Source organism: Hydractinia symbiolongicarpus, chromosome 4 (genome assembly GCF_029227915.1).
Source record: "Hydractinia symbiolongicarpus strain clone_291-10 chromosome 4, HSymV2.1, whole genome shotgun sequence".
In the NCBI taxonomy this organism is placed as follows: Eukaryota; Metazoa; Cnidaria; class Hydrozoa; order Anthoathecata; family Hydractiniidae; genus Hydractinia; species Hydractinia symbiolongicarpus.
The window spans coordinates 5,782,052-5,800,763 of NC_079878.1; the positions used below are offsets into that span (position 1 = coordinate 5,782,052).

The following is an 18,712-nucleotide window of genomic DNA, read 5'->3' on the forward strand; positions in this document are numbered from 1 at the left end:
AGAAATTTATCTAGTTTTTAAAATCATTACACTGTAAAACTAATTCCACCACTCCACGACTGTTATAAATTAAAACAGGATGTAAAAGTTTCAGAAATTGCTTATTCAATTTTTCAGCATAAGTCGCAATAAAGCCTTGAGGTAGGAAATTAGCTGACTGAAAAGAGGGATATACTTCAACTTAGGGGTATTTCAACTGGCAATATTACCTGTACATATAACATCCCTCCTGAAAGTCAATATACTGAATAAAAATTTGACTACTTATTTGAATAATTATGGTACCAAGTTAGCAGTATCTCTACACTGTCTCAGTTTAACAAGTATTGTACAGATTTCAGACATGTCTAGCCTAGTTAAAGGGGAACTCCAGTAAAAATCACTTTTCTTTTTTTTGTTTGTTTTATACGTACTCAGAAAAGCATAAGAAATCAAAAAAAAACTTACTTTACTTGTTTTTCTTATTTAAAATTGTTGTACAAGCCTTCGCATATTCAATTTTTTTCTCATAAAAAACAGACAGGCGCGATTTCATTACGGACCGGACCCGATTATAAATAATGACATCACATCGTGCAGAAAGTTTAAGCGAGCGCATGTTAAGACCTATAAATACAGCTTACATTAAATCGCTTTTTGTATGTAATTTACGTTTAAATCTTTAAAAAATGGTTAGTTGCTCTGTGTTTCTATGTACCGATCGATCAGAGAAGTGTAAAGAAATAAGTTTTCACAGAATCCCGTCTGTGAAAAAAATAGAACTCAAAAACGGCTAAACAAAATACGTTGTGCAGGTGATCTACCAAGCGATCAAAGTTTTTATATTTGGTTGGCGCACTTCACAGATAGTTCTTTTAAAAGATATCTGCAGGAAATAAACTTCCATATTAAGATACTCTGCTACTTTGTAAAAATGCCATTTTAGCTAGTGAACGCGATTAAAGTTTCTCATTTCTTCTTATCTCAATATTTGTACTTATATCCACAGAACTCAACCAAATAACGTTTTGTACATTTTTATATTAAATAAGAGAACATTATACGAATTTCCAATACAAACACCGACAAAAAAGCTTTCTAGTTACACATGTATCTTTCGTAGCGCTCAAGTTTCTATTCTTTGTTTTTCAAAAAAGAAGCTTTTTTGATGGAAGGACATGCCAAGTATTTTCAGGAGGTAAATGTACCCATTTTCTTCAATCTTTGTAACTTTATAATGGCTGCATGTAATGCTGATAATGCAGTTTCTAAAACAGCTTTGTCAAAACAACCACTTGTAAGTCAGTAGCTTCTGCAACACATTTATGACTTACCATAATCATAAGATTGATTTTTATTTATACAATAATAATACCCCGTTTTACCAACTTATCTAGCCCGAACATATTGATTTTATATCACGCATTTCAATGGTACTCCATCACGGAGAAAATTTTAACGTTACATAAAATTTGTTTACATTTGTGCGCAAAAAAGCGCGTGCAGAGGAAAAATATTGCTGAACTGTAAAAAAAAATAAATTGGCTTGTAAAGTATAAAAGATTTTTTAATGAAGCAAATGATAAAGTTTTTTGACGAAAAGAATGTTAAAAAAAGCGATTAAGTATATTTATTTCTTAAAAAAAATAAATATTTTGCTAAGAACGTTGCTTGAGCCAGTAAAAGACACCTCATCACTTTGCATCATTATTAATTTCTCCCTTGTGAGACAGAAGAGGTTCGAAGTCGTGTGGCTGTAGCTTTGTAAAGTCTTTCTCATGAAGAGAATTATCCGATTCTATGTTTTATATAACATTTTTTTTTAAATATTTTTTTTTCACTGGAGTGCTCCTTTAACTAAGTTTTCTTTGAGATATTAAAATTGAGTTTTTTATATAATAATTTTTCAGTGCAACCCGAATTAAAATCAACCAATATGCATAAAGCCAGCATGGCCACATCTAACATTAAAGAAGAAAAGATTTCCCAATAATGATCACGTGAGCAAAGAACAATAGAAGTTTTTGCCTTAAAGTATTGTCCAAATTTCTTTCATACAAGACAAAAAATATCTTCAGATCAATTGTATTTCAAGTGGCAAAAAGTATTCCTACTACTAAGTGAACACACAGCACTATTTGTCTTTCTTTAAAAAATAAGCTTACTCAAAATAATTAACAAAATTCAATCTAGCTCAGGCTACAGAAATATAATTATATGCTTAACTCAGATATCTTTGAATAGATGACGTACACTGTCTCTTTTTTTCAAAAATAAATATAAATGTGCCAGCTCTTTCAGAACATGTATTCAGTATGGAATTAGCTGCATTTCATGTTGGTGGAAATTATATTTAAAAAAATATTCTCTTTATATAAAAAATCAACCCTGGCCTACTTTTCCACCACATCAGATTTTAAAAACTAACGTTTTCCTCAAAAAATTATTTTTTAATCTTTTTATAAAATTATTATTCAGCAGATAATTGAAAAAAAAAACACCAATTTAAACTTTTTAATAGGAAATTTCCACAGTTAATGTGTACTATTAATAGCATGGCTTTCCAATGAATGGCAGTAATAAGTATTATGACAATCAACAGCGCAAGTTATTGTTGCCAGAAATTGTATACTGGAAAGAATCAATTTTTATATGTAAATTATACCTATTATCATCATTTTCCTCAAAAAGTTATTTTTTGGTCCTATAACAGCAGATCACTGAGAATTTACGGAACTAAAAATCTTGTGGTAACATTTTTAAAATTAAAAATCTTGATTTTGTAAACATTAAACGCACAAATCCTAACAAATTATAATTTTTTTAAAAATAAATTGGAATGATCATCTGTTTTAACCCTATTCGGTCCGGGGTTTTTCGCACAAACTATGACTGGGGGGGGGGGGGGCGGATTCCGATTTAAAAATGCCACTATCTGCTTGAAATATAATTACTTTTGTTCTAGAGCGAATTTTTACATTCTGTTTGAAGTTTCTGAAAGCTAAATAAAAGTTATTTAACATATGTTCCGGTTTTTACATGGATCGGATAAAAAATTGCCAAAAATTTCCAGAAAATCCGTTTTTTCCGATTTTCGGGTAAAATCCGACAAAATCGGGAAATCGAATTAGTCACGTGTTCAAATTATTCCAAATGATTCTTCTTGATAAAACAAAGTTGTGTTGCAAGTTTCAAGTTCTAAGGATAATCCTAACAGGAGTTATTATATTTTCCCCATTATAAGGATTTCATAGAGATTTTTAGGAGTAGTTTCGAGTAATGGCCAATATCAAAGCCTCTGAAAGGTATGGGACCTAAAAAATTAGCATGCAGGTGTCTAATAGATAAATGTTAAAACTCAGTAAGTATCATAGCCATATAACAAAGCAATCAGGAGTTATTAAAAAAAAACCGTCAGGGGGGGTTAAAATTTCAAAATATAGGTCTATACTTCAAGTTTAAGTATTTTCCAGGTTATTTGAAACCCTGGTTTGTGTAAAGGAGGAAATCTCGAGGTTACTTGTGGGGCCGTAGATTAGTGGTTATAGCTCTCGTACTCTGACCGGGGCTCGATTCCTCTTGATGGAGATTCAACATGGGTGAGTGAATCTGAATGTTACCATAGCCCCGGTTTAATTGGTTACCAGAAGTTCAGAATAAAAGAAGTGAAGTTTATTCAAAAGAAATACCACAGCCCATTTATCTTTTATCATTCAGCACAGTGGGTGTTCTTTTTAACTTACTAATTACAGGCTTTTTATTAGTAGCTAGCTAAACATTGGCTTTATAGTAAAAATAAATATACAGCTACTTTACCACCGAAAGCCTCAATACAAGCTGGAATTCAGAATTGACAGTTCTTTATGCATTTCAAGCCTTCAAAGAGTGGAAACACTTTGAACGATAGCTGGCATCCAAATTACATAAGGCGGACGTCACAAATATCGGGTGTTAGAGTCATTTGAGCACCAAAAATAGAGTCGGTCGGTAGATCGGCGAATGATAACTCAAAATTTCAAAAAATTTTATCCAACCATCCAGCCATTAACGCGCGCCATTAAATCGCCGATATTTAATGATAACTTTGGCATCTCCGGCAGTTTCCGCGTGAACACTTTTCACATTTTAAAGCGAAGCACAACAATCGCTGCAATCGCTGTGGAGAGACAACAAGCGTATAATATTTTTTGTCATTTTAGTTTTTCCGACTCAGTATATCAAAAATTTCGATCAAAAATTAGGGTCAGTCGGGTGACTCTAACACCAAATATTTGTGACGTCTGCCTAATCATTAATAAACAAATACTGACCGGTTTTGATAACGTACTGTGAAATACAAAGCCTGGCTCAAAAGTACAGACCAAGCTTGTGAGGTCTGTGCCCCTGACAAATGGCTTTGTATTTTACAGGGCAGAATCAAAACCGGTCAGTAGCCATTTTATAGCTGAAATCTATTCTCATCTTTAAAACAACAATCAAATTTTGCACATGATTAGATGGAATACCAATACATGGAATCACAGTCCTGATATTTACTTGCGCACGCATCTAAGTGATTATGTAATGCCCGATGCGCACGCAGAAATGGAGGTAAAAATGTAAACAAACTAATCAGAAAAGTTACCTCAATTTCTGCGCGCGCAGGAAAAATACGGCACTATAATTGAGTGTATGGCAAATTTTAATCCACAACTACTTAAATTAGAATGTACAGTTCAAATTTTAAAGGGAGAAGAAAACGTTCGAAATTACGTTAAAAACGAACCAACCAAAAAGGGTATTTGTTTCAGTTATTTTAAACCAACTTACCCTTCCAAACATTCCAAGTCAGCTCTTCGTCTGAATCAAATGTCTTTTCGCATGTTACGCAGAAGCAAATTGTATGTTCAGCAGTGGCTTTTACTTCTACTTTTTGCTCATGAGCAATCAGAGCTCTTACAGCCAACGTTCCATGTGATCCAGATGTTGGAAGCCCACGCTGGGAAAGGAAAAATTGAAGTTCAGCCATAGAAAGTTCTAAAAAATTCTGCAAACATTTAATATCTTCAACCGAAGCCATCAAGCTCACTTGATTTAACTTTTTAGCTTTTTTAATTAATTTTTTTGTGTAAAATATATAAGAATTGATTAAAAATTAACTTGTATAAACAGGAAAACCACGCCACCACATAAACTTCGCATCTCTGCTAGCAGCGGTGTTGTATTTTGTCATAGTGATTACCCAGAATGCTTTGCGCAACCGTGAAAGATCTATTACGTCTACCATTAATGATCGATTAGGCCCCTGGGGGCTTATTTGTCAAAATGGGTTTTGGGGGACAGGGCTTATTCGGGAGGGGCGTGGCGGGGGGTTAAATGGGAGGGGACTTATAAAATTATACAAAAGTCTTAGTGTGCTAAAAATAAAAACAACAATTTTAATAAACACAACATATATTTCTAAAGTATAATAAAAACAAACACTAATCGATCTCAATATCACTATTGCCTTCTTCGTCCTTGTCTACGATCGTCTCTAAGGGAGCTGCATCAATCATTTCCTCGGCATCTGGGATAAATGGGTTGTCTTCCGTCTCGTTTACCAGTTGTATTTGTTCATTGAGCATTGAGGGTATTTCGAACTTGTTGGGTGAGCGCAGAAGAACACAAGATGTGAAATTGAAAAGGAATATTTAGGCGGGTCTCCTAAATTTGCTTCTTTGTATGTGATATTATGATGAACACTGGCAAATCAACGTTTATGCCTTGTTTATCTGCCAACTACACTTGATTTACTGAGAAAAAGCTCTTTGTAGGATGTAAACATATCCAAATTAGTTTTGCTTCACCCAGTGAACGGCTATCATGAATCGCGTTTGAACATATAAACTACATTGAAAAGGCTTCATTTATTTTTTCCATGAAGACTTTTGTAGTGTTTTCGCAAATACTAAACATGGTAGAGCAATTTTAAAGTAACAATTTCTGCACTTGAAAATTATGAAGTATGGATGACATTACACACTGGTTGTTCACGTTCCAGCTCAAAGATAGAAATTTCGACTATTCTTTCATAAAACCGCAACTAGACATTCAACAATCAAGAGCAAAATTAATATCCCCAAAGTAACTTGTGAGGAATTGACGATTGATGTATGAATACAAAGCATAATAGTGAACACTCATGGTATTTAGGACATACATTGCTTGTAATGTATTCTCTAAGGCTCACACAAACGGATCATGTCTCGTTGGGTAAGCGCAGTAAAACACAGGATGTGAAATTGAAAATGAATATTTAGGCGTGTCTGCTAAATTTGTTTCTTTGTCTCTGATATTATGATGACCACCGGCGTATCGGCCATCATCCCTTGCTTATCTACCAACTACAAGTGATGTACTGATAAGAATCTCTTTGTGCGAAGATGTCACGATAATTTTTCGTTTGTATATAGTGCGAGACCATTATGAACGCCTCTTTACTACAGAGAAATACGCTCTACTACAGGCTACTACACTCTACTACAGAAAAATACGCTTTACTACAGAGAAATACATTCTACTACGCTCTACTACACGCTACTAATTTCCTATTTCTCTATTTTTATTGTTTAAGTTTTATTCCATGAGTTACTAAAACTAAGGTTCACAAATATAATTTTTTAAAAAAAATTCTTGATGATTTGAATTCTGATCGATTTCCATTTTCTCCTTAGAGAAAGCCTTTGTCTTTATACCACCTGTTAATGTTGCTGATAATATCTTACATTCTTATATTACTTTCTTAATGACTAGTACTGTAAATAGTTTTTAAAAAAAATAAAAAACAAGAATTTCCAAGAAAGACATATTTTCTTCAACCATTGTCTCATTATGATGTCATTACTTCCTGTGATGACATATCAACTTAAATATTTTGTCACTAATTAAGTCACAACATATTGATGCTTCTTTGTGCCAAGTTTTGTCACTTAAAACCAAACTGAACAAAAGTTACAGCCCGCAGGCACTTTATGCCCCCCCCATACTTACAAGGGTCAAAAAAGCCCATACAAATAGTCGTTACCATAGTGATCAATTATTATGCAGAAGTATAAAATTTCTGTAAGAAACTTAAAAGCTCTTTCACAGTGTTAAATTTTTAAGAGAGTATCACTTACATTTTAAATCTCTTTTACAAAACTATAAAGGATGTGGGATGGAAAGCACGCTTAGCGTGGAGAGGAATGTTTGATCTAAAAAAGCTTTTTTCTTCTTCTTGAGAGAATGAGTAGAACGCAAGTTATGATGAGTATTCTGACAATTGGAGGTTAAAAATTGTGGAAAAAATTTTAATACTAAATAACTCCAAAAGTAAAAAACAATAAGAAAAAATTAAAAAAGCATTTTTAGATCAATGTCTTGTGATCACAAAAAAGCAAACAGCAAACTTCAGAAATTAGTAGTTTTGTAAAAGAGATTGCATTTGTAGGAGAGGGGTAATTTTTTTGTGTCTATTAAACCTTCAAATTTTATTTTTTCTTAATAAATAAATATAGGTAATCATATAGGCTTTCTAAAAATATATACATTAATATATCAAAATAAAGTTTTGGTGAATTAAAAGCATTTTAAAATATCACATCTTTTTTGTATATTCATGCCTTAACCTTAAACTTACAGTTTATAAGTAATATGAATTGATAGAGTATAGAGATTATCATAAATCTGTGTATATATATAAAAAAGTAAACTCTTTTTAAAGTCTGGATTTCAGCTACGAACGTGCTTAATTTTTGGCAAAATCTCAGTCTCAATGTTCGTAAAAGCCAGGTCCTAATATATTTTGGTTTCTTTCATGAAATCTTGAAAATTAATCTTGCAGAATTGTTCAAATTGTTTATTTACAGAAAATAATCTCCATGGCATTCTTTTTTGTTTTTGACCCCACAAAAAAAACTCACATTGTTTTCATTTGTTAAAGTTCGATATGACAAGCATTCCGTGGACAAAATTTTAGAGAAATTTTTTTTTTACTCAGTACGTCAGTAACCATAGAGTTATTTTTTTTCAAGCAACAATTTTTAAATTGTTTCGTGAAGTGATCCTCTTAAGGAAAAATGTTTTTGACTGAGTGAAATCACTGGACGATTTCATTTGCCTGAAAAATACCAAGATGGTAACTCTCTGAATACAAAATTTAAGAATTAGGATATCATCCCTTTTGTCAACCTTATATTTTGGAATTTTTAACAATTTTTTTTACCAAATATAATCTATGATAGAGGCCTAAAATGTGACACAAATAAGCAAGAACATTCCAAGGAAAGTTTAAAGTCCAACATTCCCCACCAAATTAAATTAGTATACTAATTCTGAAATCACAAATGTGTAAAATGTGAGTTATGTAATCCTGGCTAATGTTTTTTTCACAGATGTTGTTTAAAAAAAAGGTACACTGGAGACACAGGATATATACCAGCAACATCACCAATTTTTGTAAACAGCTTCAAATTTTACGTTTGTTTGGAACAAGTCAACAAGCCAACTAGCTAGCTACCCATATCATTATATTCAAATCTAGCTAACACCTAGCTCATTTAACACCAAGAATAATACACAAAAGCATTAGAATGGCCCAGTGATGCATACTATTATCCCATATTATCACCAAATGGTTATAACAATCTGTATGACAAATTAACTTGGCAAATATGGCAAGTAAACAAACCATGTTTGCACTACTTCGCTGCAAACTTAAAATTCGCTTATAAGTAATCTCGTTTTCATGTTATTCGGTATTATATAATATATTATATAAGTAAACCAGTCGTGATTTGTTTTAGGCATGGTGTTTCAATGCAATAATATATTTGGCCTCATTTTGAGCTACGCAGACCCACACAGTGTGCCATCTTCCCAATTTCCCTCACATGGCTTGGGTTAACCCAGGGCTATGGTAACATTCACTCGCCCATGTTGAATCGCCGTCAAGAGGAATCGAACCCCGGTCTCTCGCACAGAGTACGAGAGCTATAACCACTAATCTATGGCACCACAAAAATAAATCTTACAAATATATATACTTATGGGGACCCTTTTTCAAAAATTTACCAAATACTTACTTAAATTAATGAATTCCTTCAAGAAAAAGAAGAAAAGGGGAAATCTATGAATTTCAATAATATATACCTTAACCGTATTTATGCAGAGGCAGGTAAAATCAACCCACTCACAACTTAAAAAGATGCTGATTTCAAAAGGTCACCTAAATTTTCCTTAAATGTCCTGATTTTTCTTCTCAAATCATCTGAAAAAAATTTTAACATTTGGTTATTTTTTTATAGTTTTTATATTGTTTATTTTGAATCACCACTATCAAAGCTCCTCAATTTTGTTAAAGGGGAACTCCAGTGAAAATCACTTTTTTCTTTTTCCTTTTATACGTACTCGAAAAAGCATAAGAAATAAAAAACAGCTTACTTAACTTGTTTCCTTATTTAAAATTGTTGTACTAGCCTTCGCATATTTATTTTTTTTCTCATAAAAAAACAGACATGCGCGATTTCATTAAGACTGGACCTGATTATAAATAATGACGACACATTGTGCAGAAAGTTGGAGAGTATATATATATATTAAATATAAACTTATAGTTTACATTTAAATTGTTTGTTTTTGTATGTATTTAACCAATCGATCGGAGAAATGTAAAAAAGTTAGTTTTCATAGAATCCCGTCTTTAAAAAAGAAAGAATTCAAACAAAAAATGACTTAAAAAAATGTCGTGCAATCAAAGTTTTTATATAAAAAGTAAGAAAGATTTTTTACTGAATTTTTGACGAAAAGAATGTAAAAAAAGCGATAAAATATATTATATATGGCTGTAGCTTTGTAAAGGTTATGTAATGTTCGTCATTATAACAAGACATCTTATCAACGAACAATGCAAACAGTAAGTAAACAAAACTTTTAGAAGGCGAGCTACCAATCTTACAGACTTTCTGCACGATGTGGCATAAGCTTATTTATTAGGACTTATTGAAATTAAAAATGTTTTGTATAATTAGTTCTTGCAAAAATAATTCTATAAAATATCCTGTAATGGTTCTGCTGTTTTACGTAACAGAATGTCTAAGGGAAGCTTTTATGATATCTGAAGCTGTCTACATATATATCCTTCTCTTTAATTCTTTGTTTTTTTCATGGTTCAAAACACCACAAAAATAAAAAATCTTTTCATAAATTTGATTTGAAACCTTACAATTTTCATAAGTTTTCAGAGTTTTTTTTTAATAGAGTTTACCTAGCTAGGTACTAGCTAGCTAAACTATATTAAAGTATTATGTAACCTGCTAAAAAAAGGAACATATTTTTTAAAAATTGAAAGACGCTTATTACAGTTACCAAGATAATTTTTCTTGCATATTTTCTGGAACATAAATTAGAGTTCTGCTTTTGTTAGTCGCATAAATTAACGTGTTCGCATAATCTGGCGATATATTGGCGAAAAATCACTAAATCATACCAAGGTATTTTTCGTTGTCTTCTCTCATATCAAAAAGACAAAAAAACCTGGGGACAAGGGTCCATATGTTTAATACTCCACAATAACTCTTTTGAATGTAAATGAACTTTAGAATTAGGTTTTTACATGTTATGAAAAAATTTCTCTTCTCAGCTAAAAAGTTTTTGGATATAGATTGCTCTACAACTAATAAAATAGCTTTGTTTTAATTTTTTTTGGAGTATCCCAAGAGATCATGTTTCCATTACCGATGTTTACTGTTGCACAGTGTCAAGTTAATTTTAAAGATAATAAAAACAACTTTAAGAACCATTAATATTTTTAGAGAAGGCAGCTATACACCTACTAAACATTTCCAAAGTTTAATGTTCAACATAAAAATAACTTTTCATAATTTTTTAATTTACCAGGGAAAACTATATATTTAAAACAAGGAAGATAAGTCAATTTAACAGCTCTTATTTAAATAAAAAACAAAATGACAAACAGAAATTTTATGCCAATGAACAGGAATCGAAATAACTACCAGTCATCGGTCATGACCAACCAAAACTTGAGTTATGACTGACCATCTTTTCTCATTCTTACCCTGGTGATCAGTCAGTAATTGTTATTCTTTCTAAGTTATAATTTTCAAGTTTCTGGGAATAAAATGAAGTGAAGCACACCCAACAAATACTTTCTTTGGAGTGCGAGTTTGTTCCATACTCGATCAATCTCCACCATTTTTCGAAATTTACTGTTAATATTTTGTTTCAATCACGCAAATTATTACTTTCAGGATATAACTTTTATTTGTATTAGTTTATTAGTTTGTTTATCCTGTTCGCAGGGCACAATTTTTTTTCCTCACCATGTGTTATTAATCACACCAGTGAACTGAATTGTATGGATAACATGTTAAGCTCCCTTATACTGTCGATTACACACCTGCCTTTCAAATTTCTTATTTTGATCCCTGATTAATCCAAGGTTTTTTAGTAAAATAAACCATTCATTTCAGCAAGAAGATCCAAGTTCTAACAGCCATTACAACTGGCTAAGCAAGTAAAAAAATAAATTAAAAATTAAAAAAAATCACTTCTACCTCGTACAGGTTGCTTTTATAAAACCCAGATGAAATAGAATTAATAAATAAACTATTTTCAATTTAGTTCATTTTAGCTTTTCAAGTTGGACTTATGGATCATCATGTCTCTCAATATAAGGAATTGACACGAATTGAGTCTTTCCTTTATCGAAATTAAACTGATCTTGGAAGATTTATTTTTTTTTTAATTTGCTTACTTAAGACAATTTTTGTTAATTTAGCTTGAATTTAAACAATATTGCGAGACGAAACCAGACGATATCGGAAAGATAAAGTACAACAAGAAGAAATGATTGTTCTGAGCCTACTAATTTAATTTTCCAAAAGAATAAATATTTTGAATAGTGTTTTTAGTTTCCTCCTAAATTGTGCGGATGTAAAACAAAAACAATAATTTTCGTTATCATATCTGTTACATAAAACGCTCAAATTAATGACTTTTACTAACAATTAAAAACTCCTTTTAACAAACAGGTTGTTAAAAATTACTTATCTATACTCTATCAACCTAGGTGGGATATGATGCTCAAATAAGTATTGCCAGCCTTGTTCTTAGGGGTTCTTAGAAAACTAACAATCCGCGGGGGCAAGGTCACTTAAGTTACTCAGATATGGATTTAGCTGATGAAACTTTTGAACTTAAGGTGGCAGTCAGAATTTCTTTTGTACATAATTAGTTACATAAAATTGTTTTCACACTATATATATTTATATATTTCTGTTATAACACACTTGTCACGATTTTATAGCTATATTACTATTATCTTTCACCAAAATACCTTAACAATTCCTCTTTAAATTAAAACTTATAATAATTAATTTAATCTAAGGCCAGGATACACCTGTATAATATCATTAAATATATTTTACAATAAATTTATAATTTTTCTACAATATACTTATAATTTCTTGTATTGTGATACTTTCATACCATCGTTGCCACAACAACGCTAGCAGATAATAGATATATCATCACACAAACAAAAAGGCATTCAAAACCATATTACCAAGAATATTATTAAAATCAAATTGGTTTGATTTTATTTAAATATTATAGCTATGCTGCAAATTATGAGGTTATGACACACATACCAGGTGTTGACATTATACATATTAAAACTACATATTAAAGCTATATTATAAGAAATTATATATTTCAGTGATATCATACAAGTGTATCAGGCCCTTTAGTCTGCGTGCTTGCAAATTATACAGAAAGGAATGAGTAATTATTAAAAAGAAACGTTAATAACAAAAACAGTGCATTATGTAGGAATTTAGGCGATCTTCATTATGCTACACTGCACAAGCTTTAACTTTTGATAGTATTTTTGTTTTACTTTAAAAATTTTATTCAGACAAAATTTAAAAGTCAAAATGTTTTTTTAGAGTTTTTAGTTTCAATAATGGCAAATAGTTCAATTAGTATTATTAACCTAAGTAAAGTTGCATTAAACTTTGTTTTCATCACATCGAAACAAAGAAAATAAGAAACAACATTTTACTACTAAATGACTCGCTTGAAACAAACATATTTTTTTTGAAAACAACTTTAATCAGTATACTGTATTTAACTTCTTACGTTTTATGTTCAGAAAAACTGGTTAAGAACCTCTGAAATAAAAATTACATTTTGTATATTTTCTTACAGCATGTTATGCTATAAAAATAAACTTATTTCATTTTTGCAACATTTTTTCGGCTATCGGAGACAAGAAAGTTAATACTGAGAGAGTCCCTAGCTGAAACACTAAGTTCTCGTGTTTGGGGTTCAAAAGTTTAGTAGTCCCCCACTTGTCTCCAACATGAAAAATAAAAATGCAGGAAAAAGCTCCCAGGTCACAAAAAATACAAATTCTCGTTGAAAAACAAGGATTTTTTACATAGAAATTTCTGGTGACTCATCAATTTTGGTTTCAAGTTAAAATCATTTTATTATGTATTGAGGCCTATATTTTTAGGAAATGTAAACAGGCATAAATAATACACTTAGTAAATAAATAAATGTGGACAGTTAAAAAAGGGTTATTGCCACCTTAACAAAACACAAAAACATGTTTTAGCTACCCCCTTTTTATCAGAGAAAAATATTATATTTATATAAAATAAAAGCTATAAAAGTAATACACAAAAACAGGCCTATCAATAAGAAAATAACAGCAGAGCAATAAATAGCTCCCTCAAGGTCACAGTCTTTTTTATTTATTTTATTTTATCTTTTTTTATATATTTTGGTTCTTTTTTTCTGTAAATAATAAAAAAGGGAACATTGATTTCCATGTAAGATGAATTGATATTGTTCAGCCAGAAAATTTTTTTGGAATTGGGGGAGCAATTAATGGCTCAGCTAGTTTCTCATTTCAGAATTATGCGAATTATTGATAGGCCTGCAAAAAGTTGGTAAATGCACATTAAAGTTTAAGGTAGGAAAAGTGCCATTTTATTAAATATATTTTAGTGTTTTCTGCAGTGATATAATTTATCCACGTTTGTGGTGACAAACGTAAAAAAAGGTAATTGATTTTCCGCCAAAAGTTTGTTTGTGCATTGCTTTAGGAGGTAACTTAGCTATACTCTGGAAAATCAATTGAATTCTTGTTACATGTCTTTGGGTTCTTTCAGCTCATGCAGTCACACAAAGTTATAGGGACTTCTTATTTGTAAATTCACCAAGCCATAAAATTACCAATGGTATATGTTTTGAAAACACGCTGTTTTGTATAAACTTATAATTCCCAACCTACATCTCTAAAATGTGCACTTGTAAAAGTACCTTGACAAATGTGAATATGAGGAGACAGACAATCAAAGCACAAATATAAAAAAGGCAGTGTAAGGCTTCCATAATAAATTTCCTTGAAAGATTTTTTAGGTCTTAGTAAAATGATATGATTTACCACGTAATTACTTTCCTGTTTTAAATAGAACAAGAAACAGTATAGACAACACTACAATTATACTGTTAATTCTGTGGTAAGGCAACTGCAACTTACTTAATTGTTCTATGGGCCTGACCGACCAATGAAAACAAAAAAATAATAAAAAACAAAAAGGAAAAAAAAAAATTTCCCCTTCCCATTTTGTGAAAATATAATGAGTATAGAACATAATCAATGTTATTTTTTGTTAGTTGAATGTTAATTTACAATGATTTGCCGAAGGACCGTAAGCTACTATCAACTTTGCCGTAGAACAACTAATTAAGTTGAGTCATCCAACAGTAATGTATGTTTGTCCTTTTTTTAACAGATAAGTTTTTACAGAAAAATTAACACGTCTTACAATTGAAAAAGGGTTGAGAAAAATTGTTTTAGGATCTCTTGGCCACTGAGACATTCATCATAGAGGTAAAAAATCTTTGGGACGAAGTTGAAAAAAGACATGGGAAGCCTGAAAAATATTTGTTTGGGAAGCATGCAAAATATATGCATAATCAGTACAATTTTGTGTAAAAATTGCAAGGAATAAATATCAGTATTATTCATTAGTATTGAAGTCTCAATAATAAAAACAAAAAAAAGAACTCAGTTTAAAAGTCAGTAGTGATCAGAATTAATTAAAAGCAATTGCCTGAAGCCACTAGTAAAAACAGGAGAAAAAAATAGGAGTCATTGTGCTATTGTGATTAAACAAAAGAATTTAGAAAACAACTGTTTCGACTTTAATATTTTAGACAGCTCTTGGTTTTAAATTAACTTAATATAATTATATATAGTGGATAATAAAAAACGATTTTGAATCACCTCACATCCCTGCGTCAAAAAAGATAATAATTAAGTAGTAATTTTTGTCGTTCACTCATTCATTGAAAAAACATAGAAAAGACATGACAGTATTTTTTTTGCCATTGTCATTGCAAATTACAAAGACCTTGGATGGCACATCTCTGTGAGCAGTAGTTGAAATTATGGGTAATTAGTCCATCATGGGTATGAACTATTTTTCTCTCCAGGTTATATACATTATTTAGTTTAGTCATTTAAACCCTTTTTTACCTTTATATTTCATGGTCCTGCTATGTGACTTTACCAAAACCAATAAAATGATTTTTAGTTGTATATAATTTTTATTTGTATTTTTTCTCACCCGTCCTTATTTGGTAAAGCCCATGCCTATAAAACTGCATGTTAGTAAATGTATTAGTAAATAGATGGATTTTGTCATCATTTGTTTACTTTTCAGCAGTAAGCTTTTTGCCTCTGGCATTTGCGTTGAAGGAAGAAAGATGCTAGGATTTGGTGAAGAGAGGTTTTTCCTGTGGATTTCTTCCCATAAAAAAATGAGGTTTAAACTTTTATTAAGTCTGAATTGATGCCTTTGTGTGACAAAATGGACTGATAATCACACTGCTTCACATAGACTAGAGCCCCCATATTTTATAACCCAAGTCAAAAGAGCATACTGCTGAAAATGTAAACAATGAAATTCCTCTGTGTGCTTGTGCTTATAATATTTACAAAAAACCCTTATACAGCACATTGTACAAATAACTTAGGAATAGTGTGTTACTTTATATTATATATTAGAGGCTTTTTATCCTACGTACTAGCTAGTTTTTATATCTGACATTTACGACTTGTGAAACTTGCATTATAAACCTTATTTCTTAGTTCCTTACTTAGCTATTATAACTCGAAAAATGGAAGGGGACTTACAGATAGAAAAATAGTTTATAAACTTACTTTATATTCTTCTTAATAGTTCTTAAAAGAACTGTTTTTTTATGCTTCTTTGATATTATATAATTTATTTCTTGTTCGACTGTTCCTTTCTTTTCCTTCTGGCCGCATAATACAACAAAGTGCATTTCGGGCAGGTTCGGGATCGTGAAAATCTTTGACTGACGTTTTTATTGGCTTATATCGACCACGTGACCGGACGCTTCTATTTTAATCGTCTAGATTTTGCAAAGCGGGGAATACGGGATTTTAGGCATTCTGGTTGGCCTAGCGCTCTCAGATATGATATCCAACCCCCCAGGGCTCTTATTCTCTTTTTGACAATTTCGCCAGGTGGTGTGCATATATATTTAACCTTTTTACGATCATATAATTACTCCGATTATATGGGTGAAATATGTTTTTACATTTTATACACGACGTAATTGCATATAATTGATCCAATTACGTTGACTATTGTTACAATCAACCCTCTGAAGTATCATCACACATGTTCAATAAGCAACAATAACAAATTTTCCCCTTTGAAGTAAAAAAGTTCTCTTTGAAGTAGGAAAAAGTTCTTTGAAGTAAAAAATATTCTTTTAGTTATTATAAGTAACTATAACTAACTATATGTCAAGTTTAAACCTTACAAATTTATGTTACTGTAAATGGAAAAAGTAAACATCAATCTATCATGAAATAGAAAAAAAGTAATAAACTGCCCTTTTCAAATGTGAATAAAATTTGCTGCGTTGGCGCCTCAAACGAAGGGTCTTAAAGTAAGCCAAAATAGCTAAAATGTTTATATAATTATTAAAATTAACATTATTTTTGTCAATATTTACAAAAAAAATAATAAAAATCTATCATAAGCTACACAAATGCAAGAGAAATAATGCTGACGTCCGCAAAGAAATTCTGACAAAGTCAGCATTTGAATCATGATTTTTAATTGTCATGTGACAAATATCATCCATACCAAGTTTTATAATTTATAACCTAACACAAGGGAAGTTATGATGTTAGGGCACTAAATTATTGTGCTTGAGCATTTAATACTTTTTTCCGCGTTTGGTTACTTTCGCAGAATATCTCTTTAGTGATGTAGCTATGAATGGGTATCCGATTTGCCTTTTTGCAAAAGTAAAGATTTACTTCAAATGGTCTGCTAGAACGTTATCTTCTTCGCGCGCGATATTTCTTAAAAGTATCTTTCTAGTGATGTATGCAAGGGTATATTCCACCTCTGCTTGTCTACTGTATCGTACATATATTTTATTTGTCTTGTTCTGCTAGGGCATCTAATATTTCAATGGAGCTAAAAATTCTCGCAAAATTTCCTTTTCATTGACTTATGAATGGGTCCAGCATTTCTGCTTTATTACTGACCAGAAGATGGTTTTCCTTTGAATTTATTTGCCCTTTTAAAGGATCTAAGATTCTATATTGTGTAGTGTATTGGTCTGGTTTCGGACCTTTGATGTGTCATTACGCAGGAAGGTATTTGTCCAGAACATCGTATCTCTTGGTGTATGGATAAGTATAGAATAATACCACTTGTTTAATGTATAGTATATCGTCTTCCCTCGGATTGTCATGTTTTAGGACATCTAATAATGTCAGTTCGAATGAACATAGAATCGCTTCTAATGAAGTATGAGTGGGTATAGCACACTGCTGTCTGTTCAATGTATTGTTTGACGACTTCCCTAAGATCGACATGCTTTGAGACTTTTAATATGTCATTTCACGAGATGGCATTTGTCTATAATATTGTTTTTGGTGTTGTATCGATGGGTACAGAATACTAACTGCTGTTTAGCATCTATTATGGGAATATATCTTTCTATTGGTGTATAGATATGTATTCAACCTCAGTGGTCTTATACTATAAAAATAACCGTTAAGGTTGCAACCACTTTCTTTGATTGGTCTGCTTTAGGACATCTAACATGCTATTCAGAGAAGAGTAATTGTCCAAGAGATTGTTTCTATAGATGAATCAATGGGTATAAAGCACTACTGCTTGTTCAGTGTATACTGTAACGTCTGTCGTCAGATTGGTCTGCCTTAAGACTTTTAATATGTTTTTTCGCGAGAGAATATTTGTCCAGAATGCAGTTTTGGTATTTTGTCAAAATATCTGTTCTATTAGTGGATGTATTTGTATCCTACCTCAATACCTCTATAGTGCAACGTGTTCCCTCAGATTGGTTTATATTGTAAAGCTTTCGCATTGATTGGTCTGCTTTAGGACTGTTGATGCGTCATTTCCAGGGAGGGTATTTCTCCATCAAATTGTTTCTATTTGTGTATGGATGTATTTCCAGCATAAGTGTTTGTGCAGGGTAAAGTATAAAATTTTCTCTTTGATTGGTCTTTTAAAATATCTCAGATCTTATTTTGCACATACCTCAACTTCTAAAAGTGTTACCTTAAATGACGTATGGATGTGTCTCACATTTACAGACTTCTTTTAATTTTTCTGCTAGG

At 31.4% G+C, this 18,712-nt stretch overlaps 1 long non-coding RNA gene across 1 annotated transcript; it reads right to left on the minus strand.

The window, feature by feature from the left end:
• Window positions 1-1,190: 1,190 nt before the first annotated feature.
• LOC130640942 (uncharacterized) lies at window positions 1,191-18,502 on the minus strand. The gene is made up of 2 exons (XR_008982408.1): window positions 16,238-18,502; window positions 1,191-4,957 (listed from the first exon to the last, which is right to left on the minus strand). It is a non-coding gene; the product is annotated as an uncharacterized LOC130640942 (long non-coding RNA).
• Between the last annotated feature and the right edge of the window lie 210 nt (window positions 18,503-18,712).